The sequence below is a fragment of the Aotus nancymaae genome, unplaced genomic scaffold, assembly GCF_030222135.1.
Source record: "Aotus nancymaae isolate 86718 unplaced genomic scaffold, 86718_ANA_hifiasm-v0.15.2.pri h1tg000044l, whole genome shotgun sequence".
Taxonomy (NCBI): Eukaryota; Metazoa; Chordata; class Mammalia; order Primates; family Aotidae; genus Aotus; species Aotus nancymaae.
The window spans coordinates 6,784,037-6,810,932 of NW_026988458.1; the positions used below are offsets into that span (position 1 = coordinate 6,784,037).

At 37.5% G+C, this 26,896-nt stretch overlaps 1 protein-coding gene and 1 non-coding gene across 2 annotated transcripts in view; both read left to right on the top strand.

The window, feature by feature from the left end:
* The window catches only part of NALF1 (NALCN channel auxiliary factor 1), a 675,567-nt gene that overhangs the window by 505,671 nt on the left and 143,000 nt on the right, over window positions 1-26,896 (top strand). The window lies entirely within an intron of this gene.
* Window positions 22,083-22,150, top strand: LOC135268851 (small nucleolar RNA SNORD31). The gene has a single exon (XR_010337189.1). It is a non-coding gene; the product is annotated as a small nucleolar RNA SNORD31 (small nucleolar RNA).

Here is a 26,896-nt window from a genome sequence, read left to right on the forward strand (position 1 = left end):
GACATGAGTGTTGACTGGTGAAATATCAGACATGATGTGAAGGCGAAGTATTCATCTCTTCTAATTTATCAGCATTAATGGCACTCGGGAGACACATTCCATTTCAACAAGCCTCGGCAATCAATAACGAGCCCCAAAATACATCACAACTCCCTAAAGAATTTCCAAGATATATGATACATTTAAAAGAAAGAGGAGAAATTAAACATAAATATTAGAAAAGGTACCCATGAAAGCAATGCAGATATAACACTGGGTTTCAGTCGTTAAGTAGTTACACAGTAAATTTTGTCCTCTTGCAAAGTAATCTAACATTGTATTTAAAGAAATAACAGAATTATGTATTCATATTGCACTTGGGTCTGAGCACTGGAAATAAATTGCAGACATTTTAAAGAACCAGTCCTAGGCTTTCTGATCACACAGAACAAATATCTTATCAACCAGATACTTACATTTTCCAGGGTACAAGCCATGCCATGATGGGGCCAAAAGAATCTTTTTCCTTCTTTTTTTTTTTTATGAAAGAATATATTTTATTTTTAATTATTTTGGTTAAAAGAAGAACAGTTCTGGTTTCTAACAGAGATTTCTGTCTTTTTGTTGAGGAGTTTCTTTTCATTGAATTGATTATTATTCATGAATGGATTAATATTAATTAGAAACAACCACTTCAAAAGATGTTCCTGATTTTCTACCTTGTTCCTGCTGTAACTGTAAAATGGAGTAAGGGGGAAGTAGAATGACTTGGGGACACTTAAAATCAAGCTCATTTATAAACCTAAATTTGTAATTAGACTGTTGGGGAAAAAACATAAACCTTTTCAGCAATAGATTATTTTCAGGATCACTTCCTAATAAGAAAAAGAAATTACTACTGAAAATGGGCTTGACTCACAGTTTTATGTTACATGAAATTAACATTCAGATGCCATTAACACCACAGAGGAGATTGAGGATGGGCTTGGTTCAGAGTGTGTGAGTTTGCCTAACTTGTCTTCCTGATAGTGTTAGAGATCATGCTCTCTTCTGTAGAATGGCGGCATATTCCTTTAAAACGCCAGTGGCTATTGCGTTGGTAGCAATCAACAAATAAATATAGATAAGAATTCAATTATTTAAAAATGTGTACTGTGAAGCTCCTGAAATATAATTTTTCTTCTCATGAAGATGTTAGATTTTATTATTATGTTTTTTGAAACAGAGTCTTGCTCTATCACATAGGCTGGAGGGCAGTGGCATTATCTCAGCTCACTGCAACCTCCACCTCCAGGTTCAAGTGACTCTCATGCCTCAGCCTCCCGAGTAGCTGGGGTTACAGGCATGCGCCATCATGTCTGGATACATTTTGCATTTTTGGTAGAAGGCAGGGTGTCGTCATGTTGACCAGGCTGGTCTTGAAGTCCTAGCCTCAAGTGATCTGCCTGCCTCAGCCTCCCAAAGTGCTGTTATTACAAGTGTGAGTCACCGTGACTGGCTGATATTAGATTTTAAATACTAGTAAGATATTAATTTTGCAAGAGAGAGGAAGGGTACCAAAAATTCACCATCACTCCGCAGTTTCTGACATACTAGCTTAATGATATACTTTAAAAAACATGCATTTCCTAAAACTGAAAAAAAAAAATTAGTTAAAATTTGGGGAAGATGCTATTTATAAAACTAATAAAATGATCAATATAAGATTTAGAAATTATGTTTCTGAGTGAAGTAAATGTATCCCAATATGCCACTTAGGGTAAAGTGTATTCTAGAGTTGAATCGTGGATAGAAGCGACTGCAAAGGTAGGTAGAGGTGAATGAGGCCAAGGACATCTACCTTTCATTTTCCAGCTTCCCGTTATGATGGTACCCATTTGAATTAAAACAGCACATTATCATTTACCAGGAAGGGGAAAAATGAGTGTGCCTTACTTAAGGTTAAAAGAAGTACAATCAATTATATTTCTAAATGGCTACAGATTTTGAAACAGCCATGAAAAAGTCACAAACGTGCCTCACAATTGGGATTTTCAAATTACTTTTAAAGTGGCGGAAAATTAAAAGAAAATGTTCAATTTTAGATGAAAGAACAGAAAAGGTCATTTCTCTGTGGGATTTAATAGGAAGTCTTCTACGTGCTTTCTCTGGCACCTGTGAAGACTGGTGAAGATTAGTTATAGCTTCAACACACTTGATCAGTTTTGTTTGCAGTACAGATAATATGAGGGATTCAGGAGTTGCTGTTTTAATGACAGTGCTCAATAGAAGTTGTCAAGTATCACTTAATACAAAGGCCTGAGGAATCGGATGTTCTCATAGAGCCAAGGCCACTAATTTAAACTTCCAGCAGATTTAAGATGAGACCATGGAAATTGCTGCCTAGTTCCCTCTGACTCTCCCTTCCTTTAGCAGAAGACTTTGTCTAGATCTTGTGTGCAAGCACATTGATGCTGAGCGTGGGGCAGATGTGGAAGGAACAGCATTCTTTCCAAACCCATCCTTCAGACTTCATCCTGACCATGGTACTGAGATTACGAAAACTTCAGAAGTCTTTAGATGTCCTCATCTTTGATGGCAACTCTCAAAATCTCAAAGCCAAAACCACAGAAAAGACCACCACCAATAATAAGCAGTAACATGAGCCTCTATCCCAAATTCTTCCTGAGCTTGAGAATATTGCTTTCCTTTCACCCAGCAAGACAAAGTACCATCAAGTTGATAGGCTCAATGAGAACTTAGAAAGCAATCCTACACTTTGTTCCTCAGTCACATGTTTAGAAGCGTCACTACTTTTCCCCCAAAATACAAGACTAATTGCTTCTAATTTATGTGAAAAGCCATTTAACAAGTTTTAAAAAATATACATAGCTTTAATTGTAAATAGAGACTCCATTTCTAGTAAGGAAAAACTGTTTGCAAATTCTAAATACAATTCCCGCCCCCCGCCACAGCTTTCACTTTGCAACGCTGGAAAAATAACCTTACTGCTGGTGAACTCCTAAAGGCTCTCTCTCATTAAGAGGGTGACAGAACCTTCTGAAAGAATGTGCACATCAAAGAAGATGTGAAGGAACTTTCTAGAAAGCCAGAGCTCCTTGGGCGGAGAGCTTGGAAAGGAGGGGCTTGGAAAAGGCTCAGAATACAAAAAGGAGGATTGAGCTGAGAGCTGGGCTTCAGCCTTGGTCCTTTGGGCAGAATATTCTCAACTAAAAGAGCAAATCAGATGATCAGATTCACTAATAAAGCATTTTTTATAATACTCCTATTCTGCGGTTCCTCGTTTAGGAAGAACCCCCTAGGTTAAAATGATGTCCCTCTATGCAAATCTTAGACTGTTCCTACCATACTTAATAATGGTTTGTCAAAATGTCTGAATTCCTTGAATTTGATCTGCCATCGCAGCAATATGATGAGAATATTTAATTTATGTTAGTTTCCTTTAAAAATGTATGTTTCTAAATTTTCTGAGACTTTTTTTTTTTGCTTCTAAACATAACTTCATGAATGAAACAGTGGCTCGAATGAACATAATACATTCCCTTTATTTAAGGGAAACTGGAAGGAAAATAAATATACAAAAATAAAGATACATCCTTTTCTCTGAATTATTCATCAGTGAGAAATTCTGAAACTTGCAAATCAGAGTCAGTTTGTGAATAGCAAGGAAAATACCACCCATGTCAATGAACAGAAATGATCCCATCTACAAATTGAAAACATTCTCTATCCCCTCAGGTAAAAGGAGAAAGTAACAGCTGATTGCTTTCACTTTGACTTTCACAATGGTTCAAATATATGAGTATATGGTGTGCTTTTTCCAGATCCAGCCAATTCTCATTATTCGCTGATTTTGTAGTTGTGAATTCCCTACTTGCTAAGATTTGCTTGTACCTTCCCCACACATCAATACTTACGGAACTCCCACAGTCATTCATGGACATGCTCAGAACAGTGAAAAATGTGAGTCCCTCCACAGGTCTGTCTCCAACTGAGGTCACACAGAGCCATGCTCTCCCTGCTGGCTGGCTCCAGATCTCATATTGTAAGCCTGTGTCCTTTTTGAAGCCTATGAGTGCTGTGTTTTTCTCATTTCTTGTGCTTTTTGTTGGTGATTCTACAGTTTAAATGATTCCCAAGTGGAGTGCTGAAGCACTGTCTGGTGTTCCTAAGCCCAAGAATTCTGCTTGCAGAGTGTGTGTTAGAGAAACTTCATTCAAGCGTGGAATCAGTGCTGTTGGCCGTGAGTTCAATGTTAATGAATCAACATTATATATTGAATCAGGCATCTTTAATCAGAAACAGGCATAAAACAAAGATGTAGGCTGTGCGCAGTGGCTCACGCCTATAATCCCAGCACTTTGGGAGGCCAAGGCGGGCGGATCACTTAAGGTCAGGAGATCGAGACCAGCCTGACAAACATGGTGAAACCTTGTCTCTACTAAAAGTACAAAAATTAGCAGATCATGGTGGCGTGAGCCTGTAATCAGTTACTCGGGAGGCTGAGGCAGGAGAATCACTTGAACTCATGAGGCGGAGGTTGCAGTGAGCTGAGATTATGCCATTGCACTCTAGCCTAGGCCACAGAGTGAGACTCTGTCTCAAAAAGGAAAGGATGTACTGATGCGTTGATGGAGATGTGAACAAAGGTTGGAGGGACCTTACCCATGTAATTCCCTAGGAGAATGGCTCCATATCCACTGCTAGGTGTTACAGTGACTTTTTAGAGCATAACTACCGTGAGGAAGAGGCAGCTGCATTCTTAAATTTACTTTTTTTATTTAAATTGTTTATCAGAAATAGAATCTCATTCATATTTTATTATTTTTAAATCATTTTTGAAAGCAGATTGAAATTCAGTTTGAGCAGTTGTTGTAGAAATATGTTGGCCCCACAGCTGCTCCTGGGTCTGTGAGTAGAGACTGGGTCTGTATCTCACTGACCCAGGGCCGCCTCCAGCACTGGAAGAGGCTTTGCTCCAGCTGTAGCTCTGTCAACCATCACAGTACGTGAAAAGGAAACCCTCTGGTTGTATTTTTCTACTTCTGCTGCTCTTTTACAGAATGTTTTTTTTCTCTCTGTTTAAACAGTGTTGATGTAATTCCTTTCCATGCTTAATTTCTCTATTTGTATGCCACGTGGCACACCGCTGAATGTGTTTCTGCCCCTTCTGCAGGCTGGGTGATTTGAGCAGGGTGAGAAGGGTCATGCCAAAGTTGTTATGGAACTCATAAATGAATGTTTTTGAAAGTGAGGTTTTTATTGCTACTTTAACAAATTCTATGCATTCAAAAGCTAATTGTTTTATATACAAAATCGGTTTGTTTGCAAAGACCTAATTTCAGAAACTAAGCCTTAATGTCCACATCCAGGAATTGTTCTTTTATTGAAATGTAATTTAAATATACTGGCAATTATTATTATTATTTTAATTTTACTTTAGGTGCACACTATATCTGGTATTTCTCCCCATGTTATCCCTCCCCAACCTCCCCACCCCCTGGTGTCTCTCCCCTACCCCGCCAACTGCCCCCAGTGTGTGACGTTCCTCTCCCTGAGTCCACGTGTTCTCATTGTTCAACACCCACCTATGAGTGAGAATATGTGGTGTTTGGCTTTCTGTTCTTGTGTCAGTTTGCTGAGAATGATGGTTTCCAGATTTATCCAAGTCCTTACAAAGGACAAGAACTCATCGTTTTTAATGGCTGCATAGTATTCCATGGTGTATATGTACCACATTTTCTTTGTCCAGTCTATCATCGATGGGCATTTGGGTGAGTTCCAGGTCTTTGCTGTTGTACACAGGGCTGCAATGAACATACATGTGCATGTGTCTTTATAGTGGAACAATTTATAGTTCTTTGGGTATATACCCAGTAATGGGATTGCTGGGTCAAATGGAATTTCTATTTCTAGATCCTTCAGAAATCGCCACACTATCTTCCACAATGGTTGAACTAATTTACACTCCCACCAACAGTGTAAAAGGGTTCCTATTTCTCCACATCCTCTCCAGCATCTGTTGTCTCCAGATTTTTTAATAATCACCATTCTAACTGGCCTGAGATGTTATCTCAATGTGGTTTTGATTTGCATGAGCATTTTTTCATATGTTTGTTGTCCTCCTATAGGTCTTCTTTTGAAAAATGTCTGTTCATATCTTTTGCCCACATTTGAATGGGTTCGTTTGTTTTTTTTTCTTATAAATCTGGCTTAGTTCTTTGTAGATTCTGGATATTAGCCCTTTGTCAGATGGGTAGATTGCAAAAATTTTTTCCCATTCTGTCGGTTGCTGGTTTGCTCTAATGATGTTTTCTTTTGCTGTACAGAAACTCTGAATTTTAATTATATCCCATTTGTCTATCTTGGCTTTTATTGCCATTGCTTTTGGTGTTTTAGTCATGAAGTCCTTGCCTATGCCTATGTCCTGGATGGTTTTGCCTACTTTTTCTTCTAGTGTTTTTATGGTGTTAGGTTTTATGTTTAAATCTTTAATCCATCTGGAGTTAATTTTAGTGTAAGGTGACAGATAGTGGTCCAGTTTCTGCTTTCTACACATTGCTAGTCAGTTTTCCCAACACCATTTATTAAACATGGAGTCCTTTCCCCATTGCTTGTTTTTGTCAGGTTTGTCAAAGATCAGATGGTTGTAGATGTGTGGTGTTGCTTCTGGGGCCTCTGTTCTATTCCATTGGTCTATGTGTCTATTTTGGTACCAGTACCATGCTGTTTTGATTACTGTAGACTTGTAGTGTAGTTCGAAGTCTGGCAGTGTGATGCCTCCAGATTTGTTCTTTTTGCTTAGGATTATCTTGGCTATTCAGGCTCTCTTGTGATTCCATGTGAAGTTTAAAGTGTTTTTTTCCCAGCTCTGTGAAGAAGGTCATTGGTAGCTTGATGGGGATAGCCTTGACTCTATAGATTACTTTGGGCAGTATGACCATTTTCATGATATTAATTTTTCCTAACCATAAGCATGGAATGTTTTTCCATCTGTTTGTGTGCTTATTTCCTTGAGTAGTTTGTAGTTCTCCTTGAAAAGGTCCTTTACATCCTTTGTTAGTTGTATTCCTAGGTATTTTATTCTCTTTGTAGCAATTCTGAATGGGAGTTCGCTCTTGATTTGGCTCTCTGGTTTGTCTGTTATTGGTATATAGGAATGCTTGTGATTTCTGCACATTGATTTTGTATCCTGAGACTTTGCTGAAGTTGCTTATCAGTTTGAGAAGATTTTGGGCTGAGACAATGGGGTCTTCTAGATATACAATCATGTCATCTGCCAATAGAGACAGTTTGACTTCCTCCTTTCCTAATTGAATACCTTGTATTTCTTTTTCTTGCCTGATTTCTTTGGCTAGAACTTCCAATACTGTATTGAATAGGAGTGGTGAGAGAGGGCATCCTTGTCTAGTGCCTTATTTCAAAGGGAATGCTTCCAGTTTTTGCCCATTCAGTATGATATTGGCTGTAGGTTTGTCATATATAGCTTTTATCATTTTATGATACTTTCCGTTGATACCTAGTTTATTGAGAATTTTTAGCATGAAGGGCTGTTGAATTTTGTCGAAGGCCTTCTCTGCATCTATTGAGATAATCATGTGGTTTTTGTCTTTGATTACATTTATGTGGTGAATTAAGTTTATGGATTTGTGCATGTTGAACCAGCCTTGCATCCCCAGGATGAAGCCAACTTGATCGTGATGGATAAGCTTCTTGATGTGCTGTTGCAATCGGTTTGCCAGTATTTTATTGAAGATTTTTGTGTCGAAGTTCATCATGGATATTGGCCTGAAGTTTTCTTTTTTGAAAAAGAAAACTTTTTGAGTGTCTGCCTGGTTTTGGTATCAGGATGATGTTGGTCTCATAAAATGAGTTAGGGAGGATTTCCTTCTTTTGTATTGCTTGATACAATTTCACAAGGAATGGAACCAGCTCCTCTTTGTATGTCTGGTAGAATTTGGCTGTGAACCCATCTGGACCTGGACATTTTTTGGTTGGTAGGCTATTGATTGCTGCCTCTACTTCAGCCCTTGTTATTGGTCTATTCAGGGTTTTAGCTTCCTCCTGATTTAGTCTTGGTAGAGTACAAGTGTCTAGGAATTTATCCATTTTTTCCTGGTTTACTGGTTTATGTGCATAGAGTTGTTTGTAGTAATCTCTGATGGTAGTTTGTATTTCTGTGGGATCAGTGATAATATCCTGTTTATCATTTTTTATTGTATCTATTTGATTCTTCTCCCTTTTCTTTTTTATTAATCTGGCTAGCGGTCTGTCTATTTTGTTGATCTTTTCAAAAAACCAGTTCCTGGATTTATTGATTATTTGAAGGGTATTTTTTGTGTCTCTATCTCCTTCAGTTCTGCTCTGATCTTAGTTATTTCTTGTCTTCTGCTAGCTTTTGAGTTTTTTTGATCTTTCTCCTCTAGCTCTTTCAATTTTGATGATAGGGTGTCAATTTTAGATCTTTCCTTGTTTCTCATGTGGGCATTTATTGCTATAAATTTCCTTCTAGACACTGCTTTAAAGGTGTCCCAGAGATTCTGGTAAGTTGTGTCTTCATTCTGATTGGTTTCAAAGAACATCTTTATTTCTGTCTTCATTTAATTGTTTTTCCAGTCAACACTCAGAACCAAGTTGTTGAGTTTCCAAGTGGTTGTGTGGGTTTGAGTGTGTTTCTTAATTCTGAGTTCTAGTCTGATTGTGCAGTGATCTGGTAAACTGTTTGTTATGATTTCCATTCTTTTGCATTGCTGAGAATTGATTTGATTCCAATGATGTGGTCAATTTTAGAGTAAGTGCAATGTGGTGCTGAGAAAAATGGATATTCTGTGGATTTGGGGTGGAGCATTCTGTATATGTCTATTAGATCTGCTTGGTCCAGCTCTGCATTCAAGTCCTGGATATCCTTGTTAATTTTCTGTCTCGTTGATCTGTCTAATATTGACAGTGGAGTGTTGAAGTCTCCCACTATTATTGTATGGGAGTCTAAATCTCATTTTAGGTCATGAAGAACTTGCTTTATTTATCTGAATGCTCCTGTGTTGGGTGTGTATATATTTAGGATAGTTAGCTCTTCTTGTTGGATTGATCCTTTTACCATTATATAGTGTCCTTCTTTGTCTCTTTTGATCTTTGTTGGTTTGAAGTCCATTTTATCAGAGATTAGGATTGCAACCCCTGCTTTTTTTTTTTCTCCATTTGCTTGGTAAATCTTCTTCCATCCCATTATTTTGAGTCTGTGTGTGTCTTTGCATGTGAGATGGGTTTCCTGAATACAGCACACCACTGGGTCTTAACTTTTTATCCAGTTTGCCAGTCTGTGTCTTTTGATTGGGGCGTATAGGCCATTTACATTCCATGTTACCGTTATGTGTGAATTTGATCCTGCCATTTTGTTACTGGCTGGTTTTGTTTCCCATTAGTTGACTCATTTTCTTCATTGCGTTTTTGGTCTTTGCCAACTGGTTTGCTTTTGCAGTGACTGGTACTTGTTCCTTTCCATGCTTAATGTTTCTTTCAGGAGCTCTTGTAGGGCAGGTCTGGTAGTGACAAAATCTCTCAGTAATTGCTTGTCTGTAAAGGATTTTATTTCTCCTTCACTTATGAAGCTTAGTTTGGCTGGATATGAGATTCTGGGTTGAAAGTTCTTTTCTTTAAGGATGTTGAATATTGGCCCCAACTGTCTTCTGGCTTATAGGGTTTCTGCAGAGAGATCCGCTGTGAGTCTGATTGGCTTCCTCTGTGGGTGATCTGACCTTTCTCTATGGCTGCCCTTAGCATTTTTTCCTTCATTTCAACCTGGTGAATCTGACGATTATGTGCCTTGGGGTTGCTCTTCTTGAGGAATATCTTTGTGGAGTTCTCTGTATTTCTTGAATTTGAATGTTGAACTGCCTTGCTAGACTTGGGAATTTCTCCGGGATAATATCCTGGAGCGTGTTTTCCAGCTTGGATTCATTCTCCCCAGCATATTCGGGTACAGAGATCAAGCGTAGGTTAGGTCTTTTCACATAATCCCATATTTCTTGGAGGCTTTGTTCATTTCTTTTCACTCTTTTTTCTCTTGTCTTGCCTTCCTTTTTATTTCATTGAGTTGATCTTCAATCTCTGATATCCTTTCTTCTGCTTGATTGATTCGGCTATTAAAACTTGTGTTTGCTTCATGTAGTTCTTGTGCTGTACTTTTCAACTCCATCAAGTTGTTTATGTTTTCTAAGCTGGTTATTCCTGTTAGCATTTTGTCTAACCTTTTTTCAAGGTTTTTGGTTTCTTTGCATTGAGTTAGAATGTGTTCTTTAGCTCAGAAAAGTTTGTTATTATCCACCTTCTGTAGCCTGTTTCTGTCAACTCGTTACACTCCTTCTCGGTCATGTTGTGTTCCTGTGTTGGTAAGGAGTTGTGATCCCTTAAAGGAGAAGAGGTGTTCTGGTCTTTGATGGTTTCATCTCTTTTTTGCTGTTTTTTTCCCATCTTCGTGGATTTACCTGGCTGTGGTCTCAGGGAGCTGCTTGATGAGGTTGCCTGTCTGCCTGTCGAGGGGGCTACTGGGTTTCTAGGGACTCCTTCAGGTTACTAGGGAAGCTTCCTGTGTCTTTTTTCTTTACACTGAGGGTTTAGGCCCGCCTCTTCCACTGACCTGGTGGTGCTGGTGGGTGGTAAAGAACGCAGTCCCGTTGCTAGGTAGGCTTCCTGTGTTTTTTGTTAAAACATGTAGCCCAGTGCCACCCCTCTAATGGTGAGCTGTGCCCTTCCTCCAGTGGGCTGGATCATTCAGGGTTCAGCTCAGACTGTGGCACTGACTGGGCAACTGGCTAGAGTCAGAGCTTCAGCCCTCTGGGGTTTGTGGGGGAGGGCAGGGACCCACCCAGCTGCACCCGGCCATCTCCCGCTTTCAGCTTCCTCGCTCTCCAGTCATGGGGTAGGGGCCTGCCCAGCTGCTCCCACTTACAGCTCCCTCTCTCTCCGGACAGGGGGAAGGGGGTGATAGCTCGGTCTGCAGGCTCTCCCGGCCGCCTTTTGGACTTATGCGTCTGTTTAGGTCTGTGTGCCAATCCGGGACACCATCCTGGATTACTATTCAACTCCACACTTGTAATTTCTGGCGCTTGACTGGCAAAGATCTCCTGTTCTGTGTATTGCTGAGGCTTTGGCGGAAGCGCTGTATCTGGACAGGAGTGCCAGAGGGGGAGCCTCTGACTCGCTGGTCAGATGCACTTCATGGGTGAAGCAGCAGCCCTCCCCGCCTCGGTCTGCCCTGCGTGGACTTTGCTCACCACCAGACCAGACCCATTAAAATGCACCTGGTATCTCAGTTGGAGCTAGGAGAGCTCTGGATTTCTACGTCTCTCTCGCTGGGTGTTATGCGCCAAGTTGTGTCTATTTGGCCATCTTGAAGAGTATGGCAATTATTTTTGAAGAAAATATTTTATGAATAATTATATTTTCAAAAATAGACAATACACATAGGTTGCTAAATGAATTTTGCTCTTGGTTTTTCACTGAGCATTTTTATGTCCTTTGAAATATGTGCTCTTCAGGGCCTAAGAATTAATATTTTAGGATATATAAAATTATAATGTCTTATGAAAACATTTACAAACATTTTGATTATTTTTTCTAAATGTCTGATCCCTTTTGAGTCTTTAAAAATATGCATAATATTTTTCTCTAATTTATTTGAAAGGAAATTCTATTATGTAAAAATTGCTTCATATTCTAATGAATGATTATCTAAATCCTATTGTTATTTCATGATGGAGTATAGAGGAAACAGACTAGAATGACTGTCAGGAGAACAAAATTCTAATACTGACTCAGCTGCTAGTTAACCACGTAAACGTCTACAAACTATTTGGTTGGTGCAAAAGTAATTGCAGTTTTTGCCATAAAAGCTATGGCAAAAAAATGCAATTTCTTTTGCATCAACCTAATACTTAATTCTGTGGGCCTCTGTTTCCCCTGTTGTGCAACACGGTGGTGAGACTGGGTTTCCTCTGTGGTTCTTGTCCTCTGAGGAAGTATAGGATCCTAAGAACACAGCTGATGTTATAGTGCTATGAGAACATTGCCTTTATATCTTAAAACATTCCTATTATTTATTAACAAAGTGTTCCTCAGTCTTCACAAGCCATTGAACGATTGCACTATAGTCTTTGAAATATTACATTACTAAGAATGATCCCATACCAGAAAAAAAAAGTTGTTTGAAATTTCTCTAAATGCTACAAAACGTTTATTAAAATAGTCATTTCATTCAATAGTATAAAGCTAAAGTTTCCAAATATGTATGTGCTATTGTTCTGTAAACAATTTTAGAATAGGTGAATATTTAAAATTATTATTACTAGAATTTTCTTATCTTCTTTTAACATCCTAATCTATATTCGCTGCAATTAATACCTATTTTATGTATGTTCTGGGCCATCTTGTGTTCCTGTAATTCATGAAACAGGTTATAGTCAACTATTTAAAAGAGACATTCATAAGTAGGGAAAAGATCAATGCAGACATGGAAAGGCTATGGCACAAGAAGATAAGATAATAGAAACATTTTCATGTACTTGGAAGAATTTTGTTAGCATAAATCTTCATTTTTATTCTTGTTTGAGCATTCTGTGGTGTTCCTCATGACAGGGTTTGAATTTAGACTGATCGCACTTGAAATGGAAAGATACAGTTCAGCTGTTTGTACACAAATATGAAACAATTATTGCTGGAAGCACATTTATTCCAGTATCCCTCTGTAACTATGGTGACACAGCCCTGCGGCTTGCAAAAACGCACAGGACTAGAGTTTGTGAAAACGACCTTATGTGGTAATTCTGTATTTGAAACATCAGTTTTGGAAAAGGGTAAAACCCCAAAATATCTGGTGTCTCTTATGTTTACTAATACTGGGTTATAAATATAAACTACTCTAATAAGTACCTTGATATATTTTTCACTGAAATTGAGAACCAAATGAGAATTAGTTTGATTCAGAGTGTTATTCGCCACAATTTCATCGATTTCATAGTAAGATCAGGTATATAGATAGAAATTTAAATATTCAGTTATGTTGATATTTATGAGTATTGAATATTAGATTTCATGGAGATAGTGTTTTCATATATTTCTCACTATCTTTTCTTTTTTAATGTCAAGTAGACATCATTTTAAATTCCTCATCCTCAGAGCTGGAATAAACACGTCAGCTGCTCTCACTTCTGGGGGCAGCAACCCGCCTCAGTTTATACCACAAGTGTTCCAGTCAGACTGTGGTTTTAACAAAGGCCACAGCCTTGAAGTGCCTCATGTAGCTATTCAATGCAGCCTTCTCTAGGAGGCCTGAGCCTTGGTCCACTCTGGGCAGGGAGATCTAAATGATTTTCCCTGAGTAATCCCTCCTCGAGTTCTCTAGAGCCAAAGGAGACTCTGAAGCGAAAATCAAGTGTTTCGTTCCCAAACCTCACTTCTCCAAATCCCACGACCTGAAATGAAAGCAGGGAGCACAGAAATCGTCTAAAGTTTTAAAAGGTAAAGTTAGGCAGTAAAATCTGTAAGAGCAATTTATTTCTCTTGAAAAGTAAATTAAAGAGTCAAGCCAGGTATTCCCAGGAGCAAAGCTACCGGACAGGGAAACTGAGGCTTGTTGGAAAACACGCTCTGTCAGAACATGGTGGTCCCTGGATAGTTGAGATCAGTTTGCCATTACTTAGGTAGAGTGCTCCTTTCACACCATTTGTTATTAAATTGCTATATAAATTTCTAGAGAAAGGTTTCTGACTTTCTTACATTGAGATTTTAATCTTTTCTATTAAATCAAACTTTACTGCTCATTATGTCTTCATTCTTAAACTGTGCTCTTCTAAATTCCAGAAGGCATATTTTCAGTTCCTAGCAAATTTTATGTTGAAAACAATGTGTTAAGAAATATAGTTATTTTATATTTGTGGTACACTTTTGTTCTTGAATGTTGCATATGTCATGATTTGGATAACTCATACAGATGCTCTTCCTCATCATAAAATCTAAGATGTTACAGCGTCACACTGGTGAAACACTGTGTACCTCTAATTTAAAACCTAGTTACAATGTTTTTGGTAGACAGGTTGGGTTAGCGTTTTTCCTGAAACCCTTTTTGATTTGCACTGGAGTTGTGATGGCTCCAGATTCTGCAAAATGGGTAAGTTTTTGATAGTGTTGGCCACCACTCTGTGGTTGAGCCTGGAAACCCTGAGTGCTGTAGCCCTATTTCCTGCTGTGACCCCAGAGGCTTAGACTGTGGATTGCAAGGTTATTTCTCTGTTTCTTCCTTTAAAAAGCAAGATTAAAAAATTGTTTTGCCAGGACATGGATAAAAGGATTGATGGAGACATTGTACTATTCATTAAGAAATCCATTCTGTTTCTTCAAAAGACTGTATGTCAATAGAAGAGAGGAGAGCAGAGAAACCAAAGGTTGCGTCGAGGCCGTTTCTTAAAGTGTCCTTATTCAGCAGAAGGAAAAGCTTTATGGGAGGACTTCTGATATTGGTTGCACTTTGGAGTTTAAGTTGTGATAAATTAGAAATTATTTTTTAAAAAAAATTTGAACAAAGTACAAGAAAAGTTTGTTTTAAGCACCTACAATACACTAGTCACAGGAGATGTGAGTGTGGTCAGTCTGGAAAGGAAAATTACAGAATATTATAGTGAGAGCCAAACAAAAGTGTGTGTGTGTGTGTGTGTGTGTGTGTGTGTTTTACAGGAGATGAGAAGTTGGATGACGTAAAATGGTGTTTAGGAAAAAGAAAAACAGCCAGGCTCACAGCTGTAATTCCAGCACTTTGGGAGGTCAAGGTGGCCAGATCTATTGAGCTCAGGAGCTCAAGATCAGTCTGGGCACTGGGCAACATAGTGGGACCCATCTTTACAAAAATTAATCTGGCATGGTGGCACACACTTGTAGGCCCAGCTACTCGGGAGACAGAGGTGGGTGGATCACCTGAGCCTTGGAGGTTGAGGCTGTGATGAGTCGTGATCACATCACTGAATTCCAGCCTAGGTGACACAGTGAGATCCTGTCTTTTTTTTAAAAAAAAGGAAAATGGAAAACACTTTCTTTTAAGCTGAGACCTGAAGGATGACTAGCATTTCAGTGGAGGGAGTACACGCTATAAAGATGGATGGCAAGGCCAGAGGCTTACACAGTCACCAGGATACCTTTAATATCTGATGGCTGTTCAGGCTAATTACCAAGAACAGAAAAGCAAACCATTAGCCATTTGAATGCTGGTATTGCAACCACAAATAGCTAAAGAGAAGAAAAATGGAAATGATCACTCAGATGCACTTGAGGTCCAGTAGCTCAAGTCAGTAAAAAGTTTTAAAAGTATTGCTATCATGTTTCATCAACCTGAAATTATTCACAAGCCAGATAAATTACCATATCTGGGACACGCAGTGACATTTGATTAAGTAGTAATTATACCAAAAGCCTGATAATAGAAAAGAATGTATTAAAATAATGTGAATGACGGTCTATTAGAATATTACCCATAATAGAATGGTTCGGCCACAGGGACCTCATTCATACTGAATTGGTTTTATAAAATGATCTCTCTTAAAATGAATGTAGTTCAACAGAGCTTCAAGATGGAAGAATGCAGCACCCAACACCTTCCCTCTCATAAGTCAGCAGGCCAAGCCCCATCTGAGTGAGGACAAGAGGCCAGGCTAGCTATAGCCAATGGATTAAGCAAGGCACCAGGCTCCCCTTTCTATAGGTCTTGGTGGCTCCTGGTATGTAGAGACAGGTAAAAGCTATAATTCTCCTTGCCTGATAGCATAGTTACAGGCAAGAAGTAGCACAACTTTTTAAAATTAGCAGGTGGACATAAAGAGAGTCATAACATCTATAAATATAATAAAAGTCTCAGTTCTCTTTTCTGACCTTTGTTGATGATAAAAACCTTCAATGTGTGATTTTGGGAGTAGGTGTTCTTGGGACAGGATCTGGCTGGCTTGGCTGGGTCATGTGAGGAAATCCTCTAATTAAGGTTACCTTCAGGACTGAGTGGACACACTATCCCTGGGCCCCATGCTGAAGAGCGCACATTCATTCTATGCTTGCTGATTTCTTATATTCTGTCCCTGCAGAGTCTAAAGCCCATCTGTAGTATTCTGTAGATAATTCACAAACCTTCAACACTCATTTTAATAGGAAAATTAATACAACACCCATTATGTTCCTCAATCCTTTCAGTGTGGTCTTCCACAAGGAACCTGATTCCAGATCTAGAATAATCTACTGGCTATGAATAGGACAGTTCCTTAACCCAGTCTCAGTTTTCATTGCTGTAAAATGGGGAAATGGAGAATTGTTCTAAGAATTAATTAAAACGGGCCGGGCGCAGTGGCTCATGCCTGTAATCCGATCACTTTGGGAGGCCAAGGCAGGTGGATCACAAGGTCAAGAGATCGAGACCATCCTGGCCAACATGGTGAAACCCTGTCTCTACTAAAAATATAAAAATTAGCTGGGCATGGTGGCACATGCCTGTAGTCCCAGCTACTCAGGAGGCTGAGGCAGAATAATTGCTTGAAGCCGGGAGGCAGAGGTTGCAGTGAGCCTAGATGGCGCCACTGCACTCCAGCCTGGTGATAGAGCAAGACTGTCCAAAAAGAAAAAATCAATTAAAATGATGCCTATAAATCACTTATACAATATTCAGGTAGAAAAGGTTAATCATTAATAAAGATGGTAATTTACATGGCATTGCGGTAATGCCTGTGATTGGCCAAATTTTCATGCACAAGGAATGCCTGAGAAGCTCTGTTCAGACCAGCTATGCTTCAACATTCTCATAATTGGAAGGAGAATGGAAGAAAGCATAAGCAGGTCTCATCTCCATTACACTTTGCTTCAGGTGCACTAAGATGTGACTGATGCTAATTTTTCCAAATGTTATGTTGTTTAGGTGGGACTCAAATCCCAGCCTCTTGATTCCTGCTTCCTAGCATTTCTGCCTTCAAAATTGTTTTCACTACCACAGATTGTTTAAAACAATTGTTTGAAAAGTTGTATATTTTCTTTTTTGGATGACTTGAGGCTAGTGATATGATTATATGAAAAATATGAGTATATATATATGTATATACTCCTATTCATATATATATATATATATTTTTTTTTTTTTTTTTTTTTGAGATTTGAGACAGGGTTTCTGTCTCATTGCTCAGGCTGGAGTGCAGTGGCACGCTCTCACTTCGCTACAACCTCCACCTACCAGCTTCGAGCAATCCTCCTGCCTCAGCCACCCCAGGAACTGGGATTATAGACACATGCCACCATGTCCAGCCAATTTTTGTATTTTTAGTAGAGATGAAGTTTCGCCATGTTGGCCAGGCTGGTTTTGAACTCCTTACCTCAAGTGATCTACCTGACTCAGCCTCCAAATGTGCTGAGATTACAGGTTTGAGCCACTGTACTCAGCGAGATTATATTCTTAAAAAGATAAGTGATTGTATAATAAAACGTTGGAAGTCAAGGAGAAAATCAAGTCTTCCATTTGCTTTTCCTCAGCTCTGAAACATACGAATTTTGGACAAGCGAAATTCCATGAATTATTTTTCTTTAGTCAAAAAAGGTTTATAAAACATCTCAAGATTGTCTTGAGTGTTAATTTTAAAATAGATGTGAAAGAACTTGGAACAAATAAATTCTTGGAGAAATTAGCTCATCATGATGCATTCTGATTTCAGGCCATTGTACGATTTTATATTGTTCATATTATTTTAATTTTATTTTTTATGCATATGATATTGGATTATGCCATTTTGTTTTATAATATGCACACTATGCTTCTCAAAAATACAGTAAATGGTTGTGTCCTAAATAATATTTAGAACATGGAAAATAAATCATATGTTAACTGAGTACTTCTGTATTTTTACAGAAGCCACTGATGATTTCAAGATAGCACTTGATTGAACAGGCTGTTTTTGGCAGGATGGAGTGGATTGCAATAGTCATCTTTACAATTGATTCAATTTCTTCAGCAAATCAAATTTATGGCAATAGATATAAATCATTTCAGATGGCTAGAGTGAACAAATTGACTCATCCAGGTTTCGTTAATATTGTGGTGTAGAAATGATCTACATGGCATTGAATAATATACCTTGAGTTATTAGAGAGTGGATACTTTGGCATAACTGTCACATATCAATAAATTTAACTTCAGATCTTCTTCAATGAATTATAATTTCTTTAGAAATAATATAAACTATTGAAAGGTTAGAAATAGTTCAGGAAAGTTTGGCCACTGTTTCTTGACATTACGTGTTTATCTACTACACACACACACATGCACACAAACACAACTCACATGCATCATTCTATGAGTCAATGCATGGTGAAGAAATAGAATATTTTGATTAATCCACAGTTACTCCTCTATGCAATGGTATTATCTAGTAGATGAATGCTTTCTTGGAATTTAAAGATTTTCTTCTAGAATTTTGCCTCTGAATGTGCACAAGTGCCCTGGATACTGTTTTGAACAGATTTTCTTCCCCCACTCCCAGAAATGTAGTACTTTAATCTGCTAAACAGAAAGTTAAGTACAAGGTCGAGTATCTTAAGAGAGACCTCAGAAATGCAAATTTGAAGTGTCTCTGGTGAGTTTAGGTAAGCATATTAAATCTAGAGGAAAGAAAAGATTAGAATAAGTTTTAAAAAGATTTTCATTGATAAAAAGCAAAATATTTTAAAATGATAGGCCTTTGAAGTACATCTTTGATTAGAAGTATGAGATACCATGATTTAGAAAAACAGTAGGAAGTACTGAAAAACACTGTCAGTGTGGCAGAACAATAATGAAAATTAAAATTCTCTAAAGCCGCTATATTTCCTGCTGGTGAAAAAATTTCTAGAGAAAGTAATTTTGGTTTGTTGTTTGTCTGTTGCCTAGGCTGGAATGCAGTGGCACAATCATAACTCACTGTAACCTCAAATTCTTAGACTGAAGGGATCCCCCTGCCTCAGCCTCCTGAATACCTGGGACTGCAGGCACACGTCACCATGCCTGGCTAATTTTTCAATTTTTCACAGACATAGGCTCTTGCTATGTTGCCCAGGCTGGTCACCTCCTAGGATCAGGCGATCCTCCTGCCTCAGCCTCCCAAAAGTCCTGTTTTCCTAGAGAAAACAAAGGCTTATATATTTTAACAGTCTCTTGGATAAGTTAAAATTTAAAACCAAAAATTAAGCAAAAAAAAAAAAAAAAAAAGAGAAGGATAAACACAAGACCAGGGACAAGCACAATACAATGAAATGTTTTCATAATTTAGTTGTCGTACATTCGTTTTTTTTGAGAACTATTTATTGCAGGTCAGCTGTAGTACGGTTGCTAGAGTCGGCTGTGGACTGTGAAAACAGGCGGGCTTTCATTTCATCCCTCACATTCTGATTAGGGGGTAAGTGAGTAGGAGTCATTGGAAGACTTTAAGCCGAAGTCGATCAGATTTGTGTTTTAAAAAGAACTATATGAGAACAAAATGGAGAAAAAAAATTGGAGGTGGCAACATCAGAAACAAACTCAGAGGCAGATCAAATAACCATTTCTTAAATCTCCAAAAATAAGCAACAGTTATATAAGACTAAAACTGTGCAGTGCAGTTGAATTTTCTCAATAATTTTTAAATGGTGATTTGAAGATGAAAGCCTAAAATGAAGCAAGATTGGTGAAGTGTCTTAAAATTTGAGTGGAGCTTTTAGAGCTACTCAGCAGACACTGAGAAATTATGCATACAGTATTCTTTAATGGAATTATTTTAACACTAATCAGACGTTCTGTAGCACAGAAGCATTTGCAATTTTGTGAGGATAGAGACTTGAATCCCGCTGCTGGAAGTCTGGAAGGTCAGTCCAGCAGTGGTCTCTTAGGAGGTCCTTGCTTGTCCATACTCCACTGCTCTAGCAATAAAGTCGAAAAACATCACCATGAAAAGATAAGTGCCAAATGTTTTTATTTTTGTGGGTAAAATAGTCATTTTGCTTTTTCCATCAATATTAAACATCCTAATGATGGGCCTTTACATTTGAAAAGTGGAGTTTCCAAGATAAATTAGTGAGTTGAAGACAACAGACTGGCTAAAAGAACAGAACAGAAGCAATTCTATTTTTCTGAATATTGAGACAAAAATATGAGGACATTGCAAGGGATTGAGGTTGAGTATCAATCATTTCCCTGTAGTTTGTGCAGTTGTCCCTGCTAGAAGAACATCTCGATCTCCACTGGAAACATTAAATTTGCTTTGTGAGTTGAAGAAAAAGCTAAGCTTAGTAAGTTGGTTCCAGGTGTTTAAACACTGATTTCAGGAATAATTAGTGAGATGACTTTCTGAGGATTAAGATATTTGCCAATTTTTTTTTCTATGAAAAAGCAGCCCATTTCATTTTCAGACCTCTGCGTGGTAGAAAGTTGCACTCAATTGAACTGAACTTAGGTTTCCACTAATTTCCATGGGTTGTTTCTGGCCCTGAGTCTAGAACTATACCGATTCTGCCTGTAATGTCTTTCATAACACATACTTCCAAGTGTTTAAAAAGCTTCCAGTCCTCCTAAATGGCATCTTATCAAAAATAATCATTTCAAATGTGGCATCATTTTGAGATGCTCTACCTGTTAACACTTTTCCGACCATAGTTCTATCTACATCCCTGTTTAAAATAAGAATTCCAAAACTTAAAAAAGGTATATATTTCATTTCTGTCACATTAGAGCAACTAAGGTAAAGTGATCCGTTTCCTCTCTTCTCTTATTAATGGAGCCTTCCTGCCTTAGCTTCTGGTTTGTTTGCTTTTTGTAGCCATACTACCCATTCTATTAGCTTATCATGGAAATGGAGTGTTTGTTAAACTAGGACTCCTTGTCTTGTGTTTGTGAGGATTTTATTTAAACCTGAGATTTCTGTATTTTTCTAGGGACAACAGTTATTTCCATTGGCTTGTCATGCGAATCCAACCTTCTTTTGTTTATGCTGTGCGATTCCTTATCTCCTTCAAGTTGGTATTTTTCCTCTTCAACATTTTCTAGGATAAACTTTAAACAGCTCTATGCTCACCTACATGTAATGTGGATAAATCCGCATACAATGCTCTTATCCAAAAGACTGGATAATATACCTTGTCATATGCCTCATTACAAACCATAAAGAGGTCTTAAAACATAAATAATCCATGGCATCAGACCGCATACAGTAATTTTGGATTCTTGTGATGACTTATTTTTAAGTAAACAAAACAGTCATTCAGTGCTAGAAATTAACTGTGGGCTACCATTATGCTACCTGTTCTCTAATTCCTTTTGTTTTCCCTTTTGAATTAAAAAAAAAAAAACAAAATGACCTCCATTTGTCATTTTCTGGCACCTCTACCCTAATCCCTGGTTTGTGAATGAACACCAAGGATGACTGAAGAACAGCCCAAGAAGGCAGTTCTTCCAGCAGCCCCCTGGGTGTTCTCCTCTGGTCCTGGGAAACTCAGATTTCAATTGGCTCACACTTTCTCTCTCCTCACACAGTTTATATTTCACATTTCATAAGCATTCTTTGTCCACTGTTTCAAGCCCACAATTCTCGTATAAAAAAGGAAATGAGCAAAATGGAGACTGAGTTGCTTTACCATTCATAAACTACCTCCTTTCAAAATGATCCCCAATACGATGTCATTTCTGCTCCAATAGTAACATTTGCTCCACCAGATTCCATTGAGGCAAGGGTGTTCCTGTCCCCCTGGAAGTCTGCACAGCCGTGAATGCTGCAGACCACACTTGGGTATACCCAGAGCTTTTATTTTTTGATATCTACCGCAGACTTCACTTTCTCTTTTGAACTAATATAAAGCTTAGCTGTTTGCTTGCAGAACACACTTTACTCACAGAAATAAAAACGTTTCTTATCCTTTTTTGATAAAGGTCTTCTAGATTTTCTTCACCCACTTTAACTTTTTCTGTGTGTCTTAAAATTCAGCATGCAATAATATTTTCAACTTGTCCACATTTTAGACTTCCTTAGCTTATTTCTATTCACATAAAATCCTTTTTATAAATATTGACAGGAAATGCCATTCTTAATGATATCACCAGTGATGAGTTGAAATACTGCCCTAGTCTGTTCAATAAATGAAAGGTATTTTCTGAGCTATAAGCTCGAAAAATAAAAATAAATATTTTAGAAGATATAATGGCTCCTGGTGAGACAATCTTATTAATATAAATTCATAGATATTCACATAGAAAAGGAGCATTGGAGATCATAAGATCATTAAGTTCATCTTATGCTTTTGTTATAATAGGAAATCCTGCAATCAATAACAATGCAATGAGTGAGTTCGTCCTGTCATAGATCCTTTTCACAGGACCTGGGATATAGTACTTAGTGAATGTTCATAAACCATTGTTCCTTACTCAATGGAACCCTATTCTTTCAATAGTAATAATGGAGGAATTATAGGAATAATTGCTGATTATCTCAAGATTTGCTTATTATTACCCATTCTACGTTCATCATGATTAACTATTTAATGTTATTTAGGTTAAACTCTGCAACTAAGGAGTTGACGCAATGAAGTAAGAAAATGAGTCAAAGATTTGGAAGAAGTTCATTTGAAGTTGTGGGTTATACTGACTAACAGTATAGCAAGTCAGAAAAAGATGATTTTGTGGGTTAGTTTTTGTTTGTTTTTGTTTTTGTGTGTGTGTGTGTGTGGGTGGGTGGGTGGAGGTAGGAGTAACTAAGGAAATAATTCCAAAGGAAGGGCTATTGATGGGGTGTTTTTCTCCTGAATTGTATAGTTTTCAGATTTATTTTAAAGGGTTAAAATGGCCATATTTTCCTACTGCCAGTCAGTGACTGTTTATTTCATATGTACATATTTAAAAGACACCCTAGAGAAGTGTATATATAGTATTACAATTAGCAAGTCAAAAGACTGGAGATTACCTTTCCTAGAACATCCCTTCTATGTCAGAGCTCCATATGCCATGCTTTTACCAAGAGGCTTGACGTTTATATCTGGTGCCCTTGTTCTGTTCTTGAAGCTCCTGCTAAATGCCTCAACTTTGGTGTGTCACAAGTACTTCACATTTGAGCCCTTTAAATTGGCCTTGTGGTCATTCCATTCACTCCTGCTTTTCCTCATTAGATTAGTGGTGGCCCTTTTCACCCATTCACCTAAGTTGGAATCCAAGCATCATCTTAGAAACTCTCAAAGTGATCAGGGGAGGCTGAGGGGAGGTAGAATGTAATGGCTAAATGTACAACTGCCTTGGTTTGTAATTCTAAGCCCACTATTTACTGACTGCATGACCTTGGACAAGTAACTTAAATCTTACAATACTCCTATTTAGTCATCTGTATAATGAAGATGACAATATTAGAACCTATCTAATATAGCTGTTGTGCATATTTAATTAATAATTGTTTTTAAATGTTTATGTGTTTTTCTTTTTATATTTATAAACCTCTGAGGACAAGGCAGCAAATAGCATAAGCACTTTCTTCTCATATTTAATTAATCACCAGTTTTAACAAGTATACTCCTTACATTGCATCTTTATCTGTTCCATCCTGCTTCTCCATAGGTGTTCCTGGCTGTCAGTGCTTGAATTCAGGCTCTTGTCGTATCTCCATGAAATACTGCAATTGTCATTTTATTAACCTTCCCACTTCCGCTCTTTCCCTGAATACATCCTTTATGCTTCTGGCTGAATGACCTTCTGGCTGAATGACTCCTCATTTTATCACAAAATTCCCCCCAACCCAACCCTAATGTTTTTGATGGGATTGTTTATGATGGCCAGAGGACCAGTTGGCCCAGCCCTATCTCTTGGCACATTCTCCCTCACATCTTTCAATCGAACAATGCTGAGAAATTCCCTGTCTCCGTCTTTGAACACCTGATGTTAGGACTGTGACTTAGCAAACTGAACTCCCTGAACTCTGCTGCTTAACTAAAATTTTCTGGACAGTTATAAGTCTGTGTAGAAACACGTATGTAAGAATGAGTCTTGGAAAAATAAATTCACTTACTTAGAAATGGACATGCAAATGGCCGCAATTATGCTGTGTGTGTTGTGCTTGCTTTATGCCATAGGTGGTCCACGTCAATTGAATCCTTATTGTCATTTTTTTTTTATTTTTTTTTATATTTTTATTTTTAGTAGAGACGGGGTTTCACCATGTTGACCAGGACGGTCTCGATCTCTTGACCTCATGATCCACCCGCCTCGGCCTCCCAAAGTGCTGGGATTATAGGCGTGTCGTTTTATGAATTTTACTTAAACATTCTTTATTAATGAAGCTTTAGGTTGCCCCTGTATTTTTTAATCTCAGTTTTATCTAATTGTTTTATCTCAGTTTTCCTAGATAACTCCCACTTATCCTGTCTTTATCATATGGATATTATAGTTTAATTAATTTTTAATAAGTTTGTTATGTGTTATAAATATGCATATGTTATATGCTACTATTTCTTATAATAGTCTCATATATACTCTTAATGTAAGTTAAGAATTAATGATCTAAATCAAACTAGAAATGTAATCTGTTCTGCCGTGTTTCTTAATTCCTCCAAACTGAGATTGAACATTGTGTTTTAGTTTCAGAATCTGGAGATAGATTGGTTTTGAAACTTGCTTCTAAACATGATTCCCAGGAATTCTGCATGTTTTTAAACCTCTAAGTTGTTTAAACCTCCCATATGTAAAATTTTTATAATGTTATTGACAAAATAGATAAAAATCGATACCTCTCTCACTGGGATCATAGAATGGTTTTGTTAAAAATCAGTGATTGGCACCCCAGTACAGATATACTTTAATGACAGTTTATTGAACATGTATTAAAATGTATTCTTAGACAAGTATGCATGTCTCAATAAATGATTTTATGCATGAGTTGTCTAACTCTTGAAAATAGTTATGTTATAATCTTGATTATTACTGTGTCTTTAAGCAATCACAGTCTACTTCTAGATAATCTTTCATTTTGGTGAATTCTGTCACAAATGATAGAAGATTAAGTATAAAACTAAATATCATGTGAGTTCTTGCAAAATCAGAATTATAGTCTTGGTTACTAATGTTTCTACAATTATGTGAATTAAGTTGTAGATCTACTAAATAGCAATCAATAGTTTTTCTCATTTCCTAGAAAAGATCTTTTATTTGCATTTCTAAAATCTTCTAGAGTGTTTGCTTTTCAGTACTTCCATGTATTGCTTATTGTGGTCATTGCAGTGATGATCACAATGATGACTTAATGGAAGATTTAGGTGTTATTCCTCGACATCTAATGTATGTAAAATTAGGTAGCCAGCTGCAAATAAGTCAGCAGTAAGCAGAAGAAGTGGATTCTTAAAAACAGAAAACTACAGCTTTATGTCCTGAGACTTATTTGAAGATATTTATGACTTCAATTCATTTATCATTTTTATTGGAAAGAGATATGCTCATTTTTACCACTTTGGAAAAAAGAAGCCAAAAACAAAAATAATTTCAAGCAAAGAGAGATGCTAAACACTTTTTAAAAACCTGCTAAGTAAAATAGAGATGCAAGCTGAGCATAGAAAAGAACTGCAAAATTTTCAAGGCTCACTCTTGGTGAGGTTGGAAGACCTGAAAGGATTACATTTCAATTTTTCAAATAGAAAACACTTATTGAAAAGGAAATCTAAAAAAAAAGTAAAACTCAACAAAGTACCTTGGAAATTGCATTTGTTCAGTGCCAATATAAAATGGACTGTAGTTTTTATGTATTTTACATTTTATGACAAAGTAAGTATATAAGAGAAGACCCTGAAGGTAGATTATAGAAGACTTTCTAAGTCAGGAAGAGAAAGCTACACATGCAAGAAGAAAATATTATTGGGATGAGTATTAGAAGGTAATTATCAGTTCAGAGAGTCTGGCTCAGAGGAATGAGTGAAGGTACATATTTATATGGTTATATTTATAAGAAAACATGAAGAATGTATTTCTTACTATATATGAAAGAAAAATAGTAGAATTCTTTAATTCTTTCACTATTTTTATTTTGATACAAATAAAGAGCATTGAGAAAGGAGCCAATTTGAGGGAAAAGGTCGTATTTGTCATATTTTAAATTTTGTTCAAGTTGAATGTAATTTAAAGTGAGAGCTGAGAATTCTTACAGAGTAGTTAACTGTTGGAGCACATTGTAGGAGTCCACAGGGTAACCTCCTTAGGAATATTTGGGTTGATATTTCATAGAAAAATGAAGAAGCATGGTGAAAATGCTTTCAGCTTCATTACCTTATTCCACCACCACCAGATGACAATTTTATGGCTTTGATTCCACTATTTGAATTATGTGAGCTTTCATTCATTGGTTCATTTTTCAATTCAACTAATAGTCTCAAGTGCCCACTAAGTGTTTTGCATGGTACTATCCACTGAAGATGCTAGCAGTTAATAAACAGGGTTCCTTCCAGGGCAGAGTCTAATGGAGAACATAAACAGGTATAAGACAGTGAAACGCTATGGGATGAGCTCAGTGGCAAACAAAGTGTCTGCCTAACCAAGACGAGGGCAGGAGGTAGTTTTCAAGAGAAAACTATGTCAATGCTGAGATAATTGGAATAGGACTCTTGCAGAGAAAGAGTCCAGAGTACATTCTATTTAAGGGAGGGTCATGTATGAGGGGGTCGGAGTCAGATGGGGTAAAATTGCTCAATGTAGGATCTAAAGGAAAATCAATCTTTTTGCAGAATCAAGATGAGGGTGGAACTAGGGAGAAGAGACAGGGAGTATAGACAATGGTGCAAAATAAAACTAAGAGGGGCTAAGTAGGGGAACTCCCAGAGTCTCATTAAGAAATTAACACATGATCTTGAGGCAAGGAGACAAGGAAAAATTCACATTTGTAGATTA